The sequence below is a fragment of the Mercenaria mercenaria genome, chromosome 2 (assembly GCF_021730395.1).
Source record: "Mercenaria mercenaria strain notata chromosome 2, MADL_Memer_1, whole genome shotgun sequence".
NCBI classification, from domain to species: Eukaryota; Metazoa; Mollusca; class Bivalvia; order Venerida; family Veneridae; genus Mercenaria; species Mercenaria mercenaria.
Genome location: NC_069362.1, coordinates 50,226,895 through 50,242,272, shown reverse-complemented (window position 1 = coordinate 50,242,272; position 15,378 = coordinate 50,226,895). Strand labels below are relative to the sequence as shown.

General features: G+C 38.3%; 2 protein-coding genes across 2 annotated transcripts in view; one reads left to right on the top strand and one right to left on the bottom strand.

Moving 5' to 3' along the window:
• Positions 1-13,714, top strand: part of LOC123562751 (ubiquitin carboxyl-terminal hydrolase 42-like) — a 38,275-nt gene extending 24,561 nt beyond the window's left edge. The window contains exons 7-10 of the mRNA XM_053536572.1: positions 5,148-5,399; positions 8,208-8,352; positions 12,734-12,820; positions 13,571-13,714. The gene's annotated coding sequence lies outside the window, so the exon portion shown is untranslated. The remainder of the gene's footprint in view (positions 1-5,147; positions 5,400-8,207; positions 8,353-12,733; positions 12,821-13,570) is intronic.
• The window catches only part of LOC128555113 (target of rapamycin complex subunit lst8-like), a 494,046-nt gene that overhangs the window by 234,330 nt on the left and 244,338 nt on the right, over positions 1-15,378 (bottom strand). The gene's annotated exons all lie outside the window — the stretch shown is intronic.

Here is a 15,378-nt window from a genome sequence, read left to right as displayed (position 1 = left end):
ATTATGGGTTCCAGAGTTATGGCCCCTGAAGAGCCAAAATGAGCTATTTTGATCTTGTCTGCACAATAGCAGTTTTATTTATGATTTGATTTTTACCAAACTGGCACACAACTTGTATCACCATAAGATCTTGGTTCCTTTCTTGAACTGGTGAGATTCCATTATTGGTTCCAGAGTGATGGCCCCTGAAAGGGCCAGAATTAGCTATTTTCACCTTGTCTGCACAATAGCGGCTTCATTTATGATTTGATTTTAACCAAACTTGCACACAACTTGTATCACCACAAGATCTTGCTTCCTTTCTTCAACTGGCCAGATTCCTTCATGGGTTCCAGAGTGATGACCCCTGAAAGGGCCAGAATTTGCTATTTTGACCTTGTCTGCACAATAGCAGCTTCATTTATGATTTGATTTTAACCAAACTTGCACACAACTTGTATCACCACAAGATCTTGCTTCCTTTCTTCAACTGGCCAGATTCCATCATGGGTTCCAGAGTTATGGCCCCTTAAAGGTCCAAAATTGTCTATTTTGGCTTTTGCAGCCATATAGAGACTTCATTTATGGTTTTATTAGTCCCCTACTGGTTGAAAACCAGTTTCGGGGACTATAGGAATGCACTTTTCCGTCATTCCGTCCATCCGTCTGTCCGTCCGTCCGCAATTTTGTGTCCGGTCCATAACTCTGCCATCCATGAAGGGATTTTAATATTACTTGGCACAAATGTTCCCCATGATGAGACGACGTGTCATGCGCAAGACCCGGACCCCTAGCTCAAAGGTCAAGGTCACAATTGGAGGTCAAAGGTCAACAGGGCTTTTTTCCTGTCCGGTCCACAACTCTCCCATCCTTGAAGGGATTTTAGTATTACTTGGCACAAATGTTCCCCATGATGAGATGATGTGTCATGCGCAAATCCCGGACCGCTGGCTCAAAGGTCAAGGTCACAATTGGAGGTCAAAGGTCAACAGGGCTTTTTTCCTGTCCGGTCCATAACTCTCCCATCCATGAAGAGATTTTAATATTACTTGGCACAAATGTTCCCCATGAGGAGATGACGTGTCATGCGCAAAACCTGGACCCCTAGCTTAAAGGTCAAGGTCACAATTGGAGGTCAAAGGTCAACAAGGCTTTTTTCCTGTCCGGTCCATAACTTTCCCATCTATGAAGGGATTTTAATATTACTTGGCACAAATGTACCTCATAATAAGACGATGTGTCATGCACAACTTTCAGACCCCTAGCTCAAAGGTCAAGGTCACACTTAGCAGTCAAATGTTAACATAGCATGAACAGGGTCTGTTTCGTGTCCGGTCCATAACTCTGACATTCATTAAGGAATTTTAATATCACTTAGCACAAGTGTTCCTCATGATGAGACGACGTGTCATGCCCAAATCCCAGACCCCTAGCTCAAAGGTCAAGGTCACAATTGGGGGTCAAATGTCAACAGAGTTTTTTTCCTGTCCCATCCATAACTCTGCCATCCATGAAGGGATTTTAATATTACTTGGCACAAATATTCCCCATGATGAGACAACATGTCATGCGCAAAGCCCAGACCCTTAGCTCAAAGGTCAAGGTCACAATTGGAGGTCAAAGGTCAATAAGGTTTTTTCCCTGTCCGATCCAGAACTCTGTCATCCATCAAGGGATTACAATATTACTTGGCATAAATGTTTCCCATGATGAGACGACGTGTCATGCGCAACACCCAATACCCTAGCTTAAATGTCAAGGTCACACTTTTGAGATCAAAGGTCAAGATGATTTATTTCCTGTCCGGTCTATAACTTTGTCATACAAAGCAGGATTTAGATATCAGTTGGCACAAATATTCCCCTGGATGAGACAACATGTCATGTGCAAGAACCAGGTCCCTAGGTCTAAGGTCAAGGTCATATTTAGAGGTCAAAGGTCAAATTCAAGAATGACTTTGTATGGAACATTTCTTCTTCATGCATGGAGGGATTTTGATGTAACTTGGACCAAATGTTCACCACCATGAGGCACCCTTGTTTTTAGAATTATGTCCCTTTGTTGTTACTATAAATAGATTTTATTGTAACTTTTTTATTACTGGCGGTAGAGAAAAATCGAGACCACTTTTCTGTGGTACAGCATGCATGTTACATCCAATTTTTAGGTGTATTTTGACCTATCTCTACCTGGTAAAGAGTTTCTTGTGGACTTATATTATATAGATTTTTTTTTTTTTTTTTTTTTTTTTAAAGATTAATTTCCCTTTGTTGTTACTATAAATAACTTACATGATAACATTTTTATAATCAGCCAAAAAAATTCAATATGAAAACAACTGTAGGTTTTTTATATATAAATTTTAATGCAAGTGTTTTGTTATAACATATTGTATATATAGTACAATATTGTTTATACATCATTGACAGATATCAGTTCATTATGTTATACTGCAGTAGAGAAAATTAGGTGCCTTCCAGTAGGGGACTTTGTATTGCATGGCAATACTTCATTCACTTGTTTGATACAAACTTCCAAAATATCTTCAACAACAAGAAATCTTGGATTCCATGACAAATCAGATCCAATCATATGTTCCAGAGTTATTTTATATCTGATTACCTCCCCTGATTGTAGTCAAAATGGATTTATATCAGTAAGTACTTATAGGACTTATTTGAAATTTCATTATTGTTATTAGTTGGACTGAGACAATCAGGGTAGATAACTATGGACTGATTTTATGTCAAATTACCTCCCTTTATTTCAAATTAAAATGGGTATGTCTCCATAACTAATGAAGATACTGATCTGAAATTTCATTTATGTCAACAGATTTATTTGGCAGATCCTTCTTTTGTTCTCTTATAATATTTTTTTTTTTAATTACTTCCCTTTTACGTTACTATAAATAGCTTTTTTTAAAGTAACTTTTTTATTATTGACCGTAGGGAAAAACCGAGACCACTTTTCTGTGGTACAACATGGATGGTACCTCCAATTTTTTGGTGTATTTTGACATATCTATACCTTGTAAGAATTGTTTTTTCTTTTTGGTTAAATTTTTTCCCTTTGTTGTTCCTGTCCTTTGGACTTAGATATTTTTTCTGAGGACCTTCTTGTCCTCAAGTGCAGTGATAACAGGTGAGCGATATAGGGCCATCATGGCCCTCTTGTTATCAAATCCAGCCTACTTATAAGTATAAAAATTAAATACAAATAGCTGCAGCCTTTGTTCAGTTTTCATTGTAAAATGTGTACAACATTGCATTATTTTGACGTAAAACAATGAAGACGTCACAGCTGGAGGTCAGTGTGTGTTTTTGGCTCTGCCTTGGAGTCAGTATGATGTTTTATCTTTGACCATGACACTACATTTAGACCAGGGGAAAGGACTATAAATATACATTTAACAAGAGAATGAAGTATTGCCATGCAATACAAAGTCCCCTACTGGAAGGCACGTTATTGTTTGTGCTGCAGTATAACATAATGAATTGATACATGTCAATGATGTATAAACAATAATGTACTATATATACAATGTGTTATAACAAAACACTAGGATTAAAATTTGCATACAAAAAAACCTACAGTTGTTTTCATATGGATTTATTTTGGCCAGTTATAAAAAAGATATATAAGTTTAATCTATAGTAAGAACAAAGGGAAATTAATAAAAAAAATATAAATAAATAAAATCTATAGGAAAAAAATATATGACAAGTCTACACAGAACTTTTTACCAGAAAGAGAGAGGTCAAAATACATATAAAAATTCAATGTAACACGCATGTTGTACCACAGAAAAGTGGTCTTGATTTTTCCCTACAGCCAGTAATAAAAAAGTAGCAATATAATCTATTTATAGTAACAACAAAGGGTGGTTATACTTAAAATGAGGGTGCCATTTTGTGCGAAGTTACATCAAAGTCTCTCCAAGCATGGAGAAGAAATGCTCTGGACAATGTCATTCTTAAATTTAACCTTGGACCTCTAAGTATAACCTTGACCATAGTCTTAGAGACCCGGCTCTTGCACATGACAATCCGTCTGCACATGACAATCCGTCTCATAGTGATGAACATTTGTGCCAAGTTTCATCAAAATCCCTCCATGCATGAAGAAGAAATGCTTCCGACAAAGTCATTTTTAACTTGACTATTCGAAGAATAAGCCGAGCTATCCTACTCACCACGGCATCTGCGTCACACCCTGGTTAAGTTTTTCGTACCAGTCCACATTTTGACAAAGTCTTTTGAGATAAAGCTTTGAAATTTTCAACACTTGTTTACCATCACCATGTCCAGTTATAGGCAAGAATACATAACCCCTTCAAGCATTTTGACTGAATTATGGCCCCTTTTGACTTAGAAATCTTGGTAAAGTTTTTCGTACCAGTTCATACTTTGAGTCTTTTGAGATAATGCTTTGAAACTCTTAACACTTGTTTACCATCACCATGTCCAGTTGTATGCAAGAGTACAAAACTCCATTAAGCATTTTGGTTTAATTATGGCCCCTTTTTGGCTTAGAAATCTTGGTTAAGTTTTTCGTACCAGTCTACATTTTGACAAAGTCTTTTGAGATAAAGCTTTGAAACTTTCAACTTGTTAACCTTCACCATGTTCAGTTATAGGCAAGAGTACATAACTCCATCCATCCATTGCTCTGTTGATTGAAGTTTCTGGATGACCACGTCTTCTGTTCACCTCCTTTAACATCTCTACTTTTTCAGACATATCACTGTCAATCAGTTCTTTAATAGCAGAGCCCTCCTTGTTGGCTGTCTTCTGCATGCCACTTTTCGAGGGTGGAGGGATGTCGAGGTTTGCCAGTAGTTATCTACATCTGGTGTTCCCAAGTGGAGTGTCTTGCAGGCCATCTGCCAATCCAAGATTTGGTGCAGCTGGGTTGGGTCGTCGCCACGGAGATGGTGCCTCTTGATATAGCTTCTTCAGTGGTGTAACATAATTACAGTTTGTACATTTTAGGGAGAACTTCCAACAAATGCCAACTTTTCTCTCCTCGGCCACTATGATATTGGCCTGTTCGCAGTCTAACTCCTCTTGTTGGTGAATCTGGAAGGCCTCATTGAAGGCCCTAGACATCTTTTCACAGTCTACAAGTCGCATGCCTGAACTTGATGTTGTATCATCTTTTTTCAGGGCTGACGTCTCAGTCACTTTTGGTCGTAGCACCCGGACATTTCCAGAGGTTTCCCCTCCATCAGCAGTAGGTCTAGCCACTAGAGAGAATTCTTCTGCAGTCATCCTTGAGGGCTTCTGTTCAGTGTCTCCACAGTTCATGCTACACAGCTGTAGACCTTTGTTTCATGGGATGCTGCCAGGAGAAAATCTAGAAGACTTTCTATTGCGGTCTCCTTTCATAGTTGTGCAGTTGAAGTGACTTGTAAAAAAGTAAGTGTTTTTCTGAGGATTACCAAAAATTTGATACCTATTTATATTAAACTTGGCATTCAAAGAATGCGGAAAATGCCTGTCAACAACCCCAGAAATTCCTGGATTCCTGAGCTTGTCTACTGGAATGTTGTGTATTGGACAATATACAAGCCTGCCAGAGGCTGAACCAGACAGTGGCACATTTCAGCACGAGATATCTTTGGAACCACAGGTCATAAAATTGTAAATTATCTATCATTGTGTTTGTTAAATTATAGCCTTTTAGAAAAGTAAAAATTTGACAGGTTCAGAATTTTTGTTAATTTTTTTTTAGCTCACCTGAGCCAAAGGCTCATGGTGAGCTATTGTGACCGCTCAATGTCCGTTGTGCGGTGTGCGTTGTCCGTCGTCTGTCGTGTGTCTGTCAATATTTTCTAAAAAAGTCTTCTTGAAAACCACTGGGCAGAATTACACTAAACTTCACAGGAATTATCCTTGGGTGGCCCCCTTTTAAAATTGTTCAAAGAATTAGTTTCCATGCAGAACTCTGGTTGTCATGGCAACCGAAAGGAAAAACATTAAAAATCTTCTTGTCCAAAATCACAGGGCCTAGGGCTTTGATATCTGGTGTATAGCATCATCTAGTGGTCCTCTACCAAAATTGTTCAAAATATCCCCCTAGGGTCAAATATGGCCCCGCCCCAGGGGTCAAAAGGTTTATATAGACTTACATAGGGAAAACTTTGAAAATCTTCTTGTACAAAACCACATGGCCTAGGGCTTTGATATTTGGTATGTAGTATCATCTAGTGGTCCTCTACCAAGATTGTTCAAGTTATCCCCCTAGGGTCAAATATGGTCCTACCCCGGGGATCACATGGTTATATAGACTTATATAAGGAAAACTTTGAAAATCTTCTTGTACAAAAGCACACAGCCTTGGGCTTTGATATTTGGTATGTAGCATCATCTAGTGGTCCTCTATCAAGATTGTTCAAATTATCCCTCTAGGGTCAAATGTGGCCCCACCCCGGGGGTCTCAGGTTTTACATAGACTTATTATGAAAAAAACTTTAAATGTCTTCTTGTCTGAAACCACAACACTTAGACCTTTGATATTTGGCTTGTAGCATTGTCTTATTGTCTTCAACCAAAGTTGTTAAAATTGCACCCCTGGGGTGAAAAGAGGCCCTGCCCTTGGGGTCCATAGTTTTATATAGACTTATATAGGAAAAAAACTTTAAAAATCTTTTTGTCTGAAACCATACAACCTATGCTTTTGATATTTGGTATGATGCATTGTCTAGTAGTCTTCTACCAAAATTGTTCAAATTATGCCCCTGGGGTTAAAAGAAACCCCGCCTTGGGGTAACTTAGTTACTATGTGAGTTATATAGGAAAAAATAGTCCCATAACTCTGACCTTCATTTTGGCCAAATTATGCCCCTTTTTGGACTTTGAAAATTCTGGTTAAAGTTTTGCGTGCAAGTACATACAGCTTATACTAAAAGGCATATAGATTTGAAACTTATTTTGTCGTTTTCTAGATCAATTACCTACCTCACTGGGTCAAGTTCCATAACTCTGACATGTATTTTGAGAAAATTATGCATCCATTTGGACTCAGAAAATTCTGGTTGAAGTTTTACATGCAAGTTACTATCTCCAAAACTAATGCAGATATTGAATTGAAACTTCACATGTGTTTTCCGGGTTATAAAACTAGTTGATAGCAACAAGTCCCATAACTCTGACCTTCATTTTGATCAAATTATGTCCCCCTTTGAACTTAAAATTCTACCTACCTCACTGGGTCAAGTTCCATAACTCTGACATGTATTTTGAGAAAATTATGCCCCCATTTGGACTCAGAAAATTCTGGTTAAAGTTTTACATTCAAGTTACTATCTCCAAAACTAATGCAGATATTGAATTGAAACTTCACATGTGTTTTCGGGGTTATAAAACTAGTTGATAGCAACAAGTCCCATAACTCTGACATGTATTTTGAGCAAATTATGCCCCCTTTTGGACTTAGAAAATCCTGGTTAAAATTTTGCGTGCAAGTACATACAGCTAATACTAAAAGGCATATAGATTTGAAACTATACGACTATACGAAGTATAAGGAGAGCTATCCTACTCGCCCCGTCGTCGGCGTCGGCGTCTTGGTTAAAGTTTTTTTTACACTTTCTCTTTTTTCAACTTATCTCTGTTTCCTAGATCAATTACCAACCTCACTGGGTCAAGTAACATAACTCTGACATGTATTTTGGGCAAATTATGCCACCTTTTGGACTTAGAAAATTCTGGTTAAAGTTTTACATGCAAGTTTCTATCTCCAAAACTAATGCAGATATTGAATTGAAACTTCACATGTGCCTTCGGGGTTATGAAACTGGTTGATAGCAACAAGTCCCATAACTCAGACCTTCATTTTGATCAAATTATGTCCCCCTTTGAACTTAAAATTCTTTTGATATTTAACCTTTTTGGGTATTATTTTCCTGCTTCTGGGACAATATTTCGAATAGTCAAGCTTGGCTGTCTTACGGACAGCTCTTGTTCACTGTTAAAATACCAGATGCATATTTTTCACTGTGAAAATACCAGATACATATTTTTCACTGTGAAAATACCAGATATATTTCACTGAAATATTTAGATATTTCACTGACAAATGTGTAACAAGCTGGTTATCTTGGTTTGGAGTTTTAAGACTAAAAACTTCTGCATCTAACATGTTGTTTCATTGCACAGTTCGAAATTGACCAGTAGCAAGGTTCCATTCACAAACTTGTTATAATAGTATTACTTTACCATCAGTGTAACATCTTCAGACGGTGGGGAAGTCCAGACCAGACCAGACCAGAATGAACAGGGTCAATAACAAGTTGTAAAGAAGATGATGATATAGAAATAGGTGATTCGTCTGGTGATAATGATACAATCAATGGAGCTGATAGAGAAGGTATACATCTTATCAACATCATTCCCAGATATTCACCTTACAGCGAGGAGTGTCTGTGACCACGTGCTTTTAATTACAGACTTGAGATGACCTCTCATTGCTATAGGTCTGAAACCTTGCTTAGGGTTTAGAATTTTTACATGCAAGGAAGCTAACCAGCTAGCTTTTGGAAGGTCTGTGGTTCTACCCAGTGTCTGGTATCATCCAACATCAAAATGTGGACAGTCACTTTATGACCAATAATTGTGTCACTGTGATGATAAACCCAACAGAAAACAAGCAAAACAAATCAGGTTACATTCAGCCACTTTGTTAGGAAATTTACAGGGGATTATAGGAATGGTGTCCTTCCATCTGTAACATTTTGTGTCCGCTCTGTTTCTCTTAAACCCTTTGATGAATTTTCTTGAAACTTGGGTCAAATGATTGCCTCATCAAGACAATGTGCAAAACCAATGAATAGGCCTTGTTGGCTCAAGGCCAAAGTCACAGTTCAAGATCATAGGTTTGGGCCTTCATTTCAGGTCTGCTGTGTATCTCCTAAACCCATTTAAGGATAATTAAGAAATGTGGGTGAAATAATCAACTCGCCAACACAATGTGCAGAAATGAGTCAGCCATGCCGCCTCAAGGTCAAGGTCACAACTCTAGGTCAAAGGTTTGAGCCTTCAATTTTGTTTTTGCTCTACATCTCCTAAATCCCTTGAAGGATTTTCATGAAACTTATTAGGTCAGATGATTACCTCATCAAGACAATGTGCAGAACTTGAGTCAGCCATGTTGGCTTAAGGTCAAGGCACATGTTCAGGTCAAAGGTTTTAGCTTTTAATTTTGTGTCTGCTTTGTATGTCCTAAATCCCTTGAAGGATATTAATATGACTTGATTGTAATATTCCCCTTATCAAGACAATATACAGAATTCAAAATTCACCCCTACCAACTTAATGTCAAGGTCACAACTCAAATGTTTAATAGTTTCACCCAATGTCATCAACCCTTTCACTATCCATAACAGTGGTAGGGGATAGCTGTACTTGCCCACAAGTTAACTTGAGTTCCTAAACATTTCTCTTATTTGATGCGTAGTAATTTTATCAGTGTGCTCTTCATTAATTCCCCGCAACTAGTGGTGGGGGGTTATAGGAATGCTCTCATTCCATCCGTCTGTCCATAACACTTTCATGTCTGCTCCATATCTCCTAAACTTCTTGAAGAATTTTTATGAAACTTGGGTCAAATGATCACCTCATCAAGACGATGTGCAAAACCCATGAGGCAGCCTTGTCAGCTCAAGGTCAAGGTCACAACAGCTCAAGGTCAAAGGAATTCCCCCCCCCCCCCCCCTTTCCGAGACATATTGTTTTTGTCTCGTCTGTCCATCCGCAGCCATTTCTCAGTAACTAGCAGGTAGAATTTCATGAAACTTGAAATAAATATGAACCAACATACTGCGAAGATGCCCGTCAATTTTTTTTGTTTTTTGGGATTGGTCAATTTCCCTTAGAGTTATTGCCCTTGATTTAATGAAAAATGCCCAGAAATGTCTGTCCGCAGCCATTTCTCAGTAACTATCAGGTAGAATTTCATAAAGCTTGACATAAACATGCACCAGCACACTGCAAGATGCCCGTCAATTTTTTTATCGGATTGGTCAATTACCTTTACAGTTATTGCCCTTGATTTAATGAAAAATCTACATCAGCCTTTTCTCAGTAGCAATCTGGTAGAATTTCATGGAACTTGAAATGAATATGAACCAACATACTTCGATGATGCCGGTCATTTTTTAGCTCGACTATTCGAAGTATAAGGAGAGCTATCCTACTTGCCCCAGCGTCTGCGTCTTTCCGTGTCCCCACCTTGGTTAAAGTTTTTCGGGCACTTTCTCTTTTTTCAACTTATCTGTGTAATTACTTGATGGATTTGATTCAAACTTGAAATACTTATTCCTCAGCATCATCTACATCATCTGACATAAGGGCCATAACTCTGGCACCAATATTTCATGAATTATCCCCCCTTTTCACTTAGATTTTCAGGTTAAAATTTTGATGCACTTTCACTCTATCTCTGTTATTACTGAATGGATTTGATTCAAACTTAAAATAGTAACATCATCACCCACATCATATGACACAAGGTGCATAACTCTGGCACCATTTTTTCATGAATTATTCCCCCTTTTTACTTAGAATTTCAGGTTAAAGTTTTGGTGCACTTTCACTCTACCTCTGTTATTACTGAATGGATTTGATTCAAACTTAAAATAGTTGTTCAGCATCATCACCCACATCATATGACACAAGATGCATAACTCTGGCACAATTTTTCATTAATTATTCCCCTTTTTACTTAGAATTTCAGGTTAAAGTTTTATGCACTTTCACTCTATCTCTGTTATTAATCCCCCGCTGTGGGGGAGAGATTATAGGAAGGATCTGCATCCGTCCTTCCGTCCATCCATCCTTCCTTCCGTCCGTAACAAAATCGTGTCCGGTCCATATCTCCTAAACCCCTTGAACGATTTTCTTGAAACTTGGGTCAAATGATCACCTCATCAAGACGATGTGCAGAAATTATGAGTCAACCATGCCAGCTCAAGGTCAAGGTCACAACTAAGGGTCGAAGGTTTGAGCCTTCCATTTGGTGTCCACTCTGTATCTCCTTAACCCCTTGAAGGATTTTCATCAAACTTGGGTCAAAGGTTTCAGCTCTGTATCTCCTAAACCCCTTGAAGGAATTTTATAAAACTTGGATCAAATGATCACCTCATCAAGACGATGTGCAGAACCCATGAGTCAGCCATGCCGGCTCAAGGTCAAGGTCACAACTCAAGGTCAAAGGTTTGAGCCTTCCATTTTGTGTCCGCTCTATATCTCTTAAACCCCTTGAAGGAATTTTATAGAACTTGGGTCAAATGATCACCTCATCAAGACGATGTGCAGAACCCATGAGTCATTCATGCCGGCTCAAGGTCAAGGTCACAACTTAGGGTCAAAGGTTTGAGCCTTCCATTTTGTGTCCGCTCTATATCTCCTAAACCCCTTGAAGGATTTTCATCAAACTTGGGTCAAACGATCACCTCATCAAGGCGATGTGCAGAACTTATGAGTCAGCCATGTCAGCTCAAGATCAAGGTCACAACTGAAGGTCAAAGGTTTGAGCCTTCCTTTTCGTGTCCGCTCTATATCTCCTAAACCCCTTGAAGGAATTTTATAAAACTTGGGTCAAATGATTACCTCATCAGAACGATGTGCAGAAATTATGAGTCAACCATGCCAGCTCAAGGTCAAGGTCACAACTAAGGGTCGAAGGTTTGAGCCTTCCATTTGGTGTCCACTCTGTATCTCCTTAACCCCTTGAAGGATTTTCATCAAACTTGGGTCAAATGATCACCTCATCAAGAACTCATGAGTCAGCCATGTCAACTCAAGGTCAAGGTCACAACTGAAGGTCAAAGGTTTCAGCTCTGTATCTCCTAAACCCCTTGAAGGATTTTCATGAAACTTTGGTCAAATGATCACCTCATCAAGATGTTGTGCAGAATTGATGAGTCAGCCATGTCAGTTCAAGGTCAAGGTCACAGCTAAAATCAAAGGTTTATCCTTTCACTATCTATAGCAGTGGCAGGGGATTTAGCTGTCTTTCAGACTGCCTTGTTACTGAATGGATCTGATTCAAACTTAAACAATTGTTCAACATCATTACCCTTATCATATGACGCAAGGTGCATAACTCTGGCACCAATTTTTCATTAATTATTCCCCCTTTTTACTTAGACTTTTAGGTTAAAGTTTTGGTGCACTTTCACTCTGTCTCTGTTATTACTGAATGGATTTGATTCAAACTTAAAATAGTTGTTCAGCATCATCACCCACACCATATGACACAAGGTGCATAACTCTGGCACCAATTTTTCATGAATTATTCCCCCTTTTTACTTAGACTTTTAGGTTAAAGTTTTGATGCACTTTCACTCTGTCTCTGTTATTACTGAATGGATTTGATTCAAACTTAAAATAGTTGTTCAACATCATCACCCACACTATCTGACACAAGCTGTATAACTCTGGCACCAATATTTAATGAATTATGCCCCTTTTTGCTTAGGATATACTTATATAGTGTTTTGATACATTTTATCTTTACCTCTCTTATTACTTTAAGTTGATATTTTTGACATAGACTCAGGCTATTGTGCAATATCTTCATCCACAATTGGAGTCATTAAACACTCCAGTGACAGCTCTAGTTTCCTCAGATGTGCCCAGTTTCACTATCCAGCTTCGAAATAGTCAAGCGCTGTCTCCTGTGACAGCTCTTGTTCCTTTCCTAAATATTGCATAATTCCTTTTTCTGACCAGACATAAAATACTTACAGAAGCATCAAGTACATCTGATGATGAGGAAGGTCAAGCAAGGATGATGGGAAACTTGAAGGATGATGATAACCTTGACGAGGATATAGGTACCAATATATTTCCTGTTTGATAGAATACTGATTCTTTTACACTTAGAGGGGGCCTCCAGAGCCCTGTACTTAAGGTCAATGATTTTGAATCATATGCTCCCTATTGCTAAGGGTTTGAAACCTTGCTTAGGCTATAGAACTTAAGCTTAGATTCACTTTCATAAGTTTATCCTTTTGTTTTGAATCATAGTGTTAAGTGTTGAGCTGCTGGTTATTTGAAATGGCTTTGATACGTTTATACTGAGAAAAGGTGATATACTTTGGATGGTATAAGCAATTGCTCATACCTATACAAGGGTATAAACACTGTTTCATTTAATGCTTGAAGCCCAGGCTCTTATCACAGTATAAAGTTCCCTGTTTTGTGAACATTGATTGACTGGAGGTATATAGCTCAGATAAAGGTATTCTTTTATAGTTATACAGAAACGTTCCAGAAGGCCAAGCAATTAAGGCCGCTGACTTAAATTTAATCACTTGTCCCTCACTGCGGCAGGTTTGAAACCTCACAGTGGATGTAGAATTATTCCTTGTTGGGAAACCGTTAAGTAAACTTATGGAAGGCTGGCTATTACCCGATAGCTGGAAAGAGGCCATACTACCAAAGTTGTGTCAGTATGACTTAAAACCAAATTAAAGAAACTAAACTTTTTAAACTATAGCTAAACTGTAACGTTTCGTTTTAGATATAATTGCATATTATATTTGTATTTCTAATACTCTTTATTATGAAAAAAATATTTTCAGTTCTAGAAGTGACACACGACAGTGCGCCATGTGATGTGTTTGGTGTAGTTTTTGCTTCTCAAGCCACTAAATATCCCTGGAAGTCCCTGTTGCTGCATGCCATCACATTGAGGAACTGTTTGTTTGCCGAGTTAGCTGCAAGTCTAGATGTAAGTCACCTTTTCCACTCTATTGACCTACGTAATGATCATTTTAAATGACCATTTTAAGATGATAATTTGAATTTTTAGCTCACCTGAGCCAAAGGCTCATGGTGAGCTTTTGTGACCGCTGAATGTCCGTCGTCCGTCGTGCGACGTGCGTCGTCCGTTCGTCAACATTTTCTAAAAAAATCTTCTTCTTGAAAACCACTGGGCAAAATTACACCAAACTTCACAGGAATGATCCTTATGTGGCCCCCTTTCAAAATTGTTCAAAGAATTAAATTCCATGCAGAACTCTGGTTGCCATGGCAACCGAAAGGAAAATCTTTAAAAATCTTCTTGTCCAAAACCACAGGGCCTAGGGCTTTGATATCTGGTGTGTAGCATCATCTAGTGGTCCTCTACCAAAATTGTTCAAATTATCCCCTTAGGGTAAAATATAGCCCCGCCCCGGGGGTCACATGGTTTATAAAGACTTATATAGGGAAAACTTTGAAAATCTTCTTGTACAAAACCACATGGCCTAGGGCTTTGATATTTGGTGTGTATCATCATCTAGTGGTCCTCTACCAAGATTGTTCAAATTATACCCCTAGGGTCAAATATGGCCCCACCCCAGGGGTCACATGGTTTATAAAGACTTACATAGGAAAAACTTTGAAAATCTTCTTGTACAAAACCACATGGCCTAGGGCTTTCATATTTGGTATGTAGCATCATCTAGTGGTCCTCTAAGAAGATTATTTAAATTATTCCCCTAGGGTCAAATATGGCCCCGCCGCGGGGGTCCTAAATTTTACATAGACTTGTATAGGAAAAAAAGTTTAAAAGCCTTCTTGTCTGAAACCACAACACTTAAATAAGACCTTTGATATTTGGTTTGTAGCATTGTCTTATGGTCCTTTACCAAAATTGTTCGAATTGTACCCCTTGGGTGAAAAGAGGCCCTGCCATGGGGGTCCCAAGTTTTATATAGACTTATATAGAAAAAACCTTTAAAAATCTTCTTGCCTGAAACCATACGACCTAGGTTTTTGATATTTGATATGATGCATTGTCTAGTACTTCTCTACCAAAATTATTATAATTATGCCCCTGGGGTTAAAAGAGGCCCCGCCCTGGGGTCACTTAGTTATTATGTGAGTTATATAGGAAAAATACTTAAAAAATTATCTGATCCTATTTCCAAGACTGTTTTATTATAATTACCTGATGACCTCAAGTAATATTATGTCACTTGACTTTGACCTTGACCTACTGACCTTCTTTCTTGTTTTTTAAGATACAGCCTTGAAATTTTGATGATATACACAGTTTTGCACACAAAGCGTAAAACTGAATTTCATTGACCATGAATGTGGCCTACTGACTTTCTTAACATTTTGTCATCAGTTTGACATTTGAAACATGTAGCTCATATTACTCAGGTGAGCGACCCAGGGTCATCATGACCCTCTTGTTTAACTACTATTTAATCTGAAAAAAATCACAGGGTCGATTTTGTCTGCACCGGTCAAAATGAGTGGTGGAGTGACTTTGTTTGTATTCCACCATGTCATTTGTACATGTACACAAATGGCATTAGAAAGCAACATGCTTCTCATTTCATTTTGTCCATTTGCCTGCCCTTAAATATGTCTGTTGATCCTATTGTGTAAGTGCAAG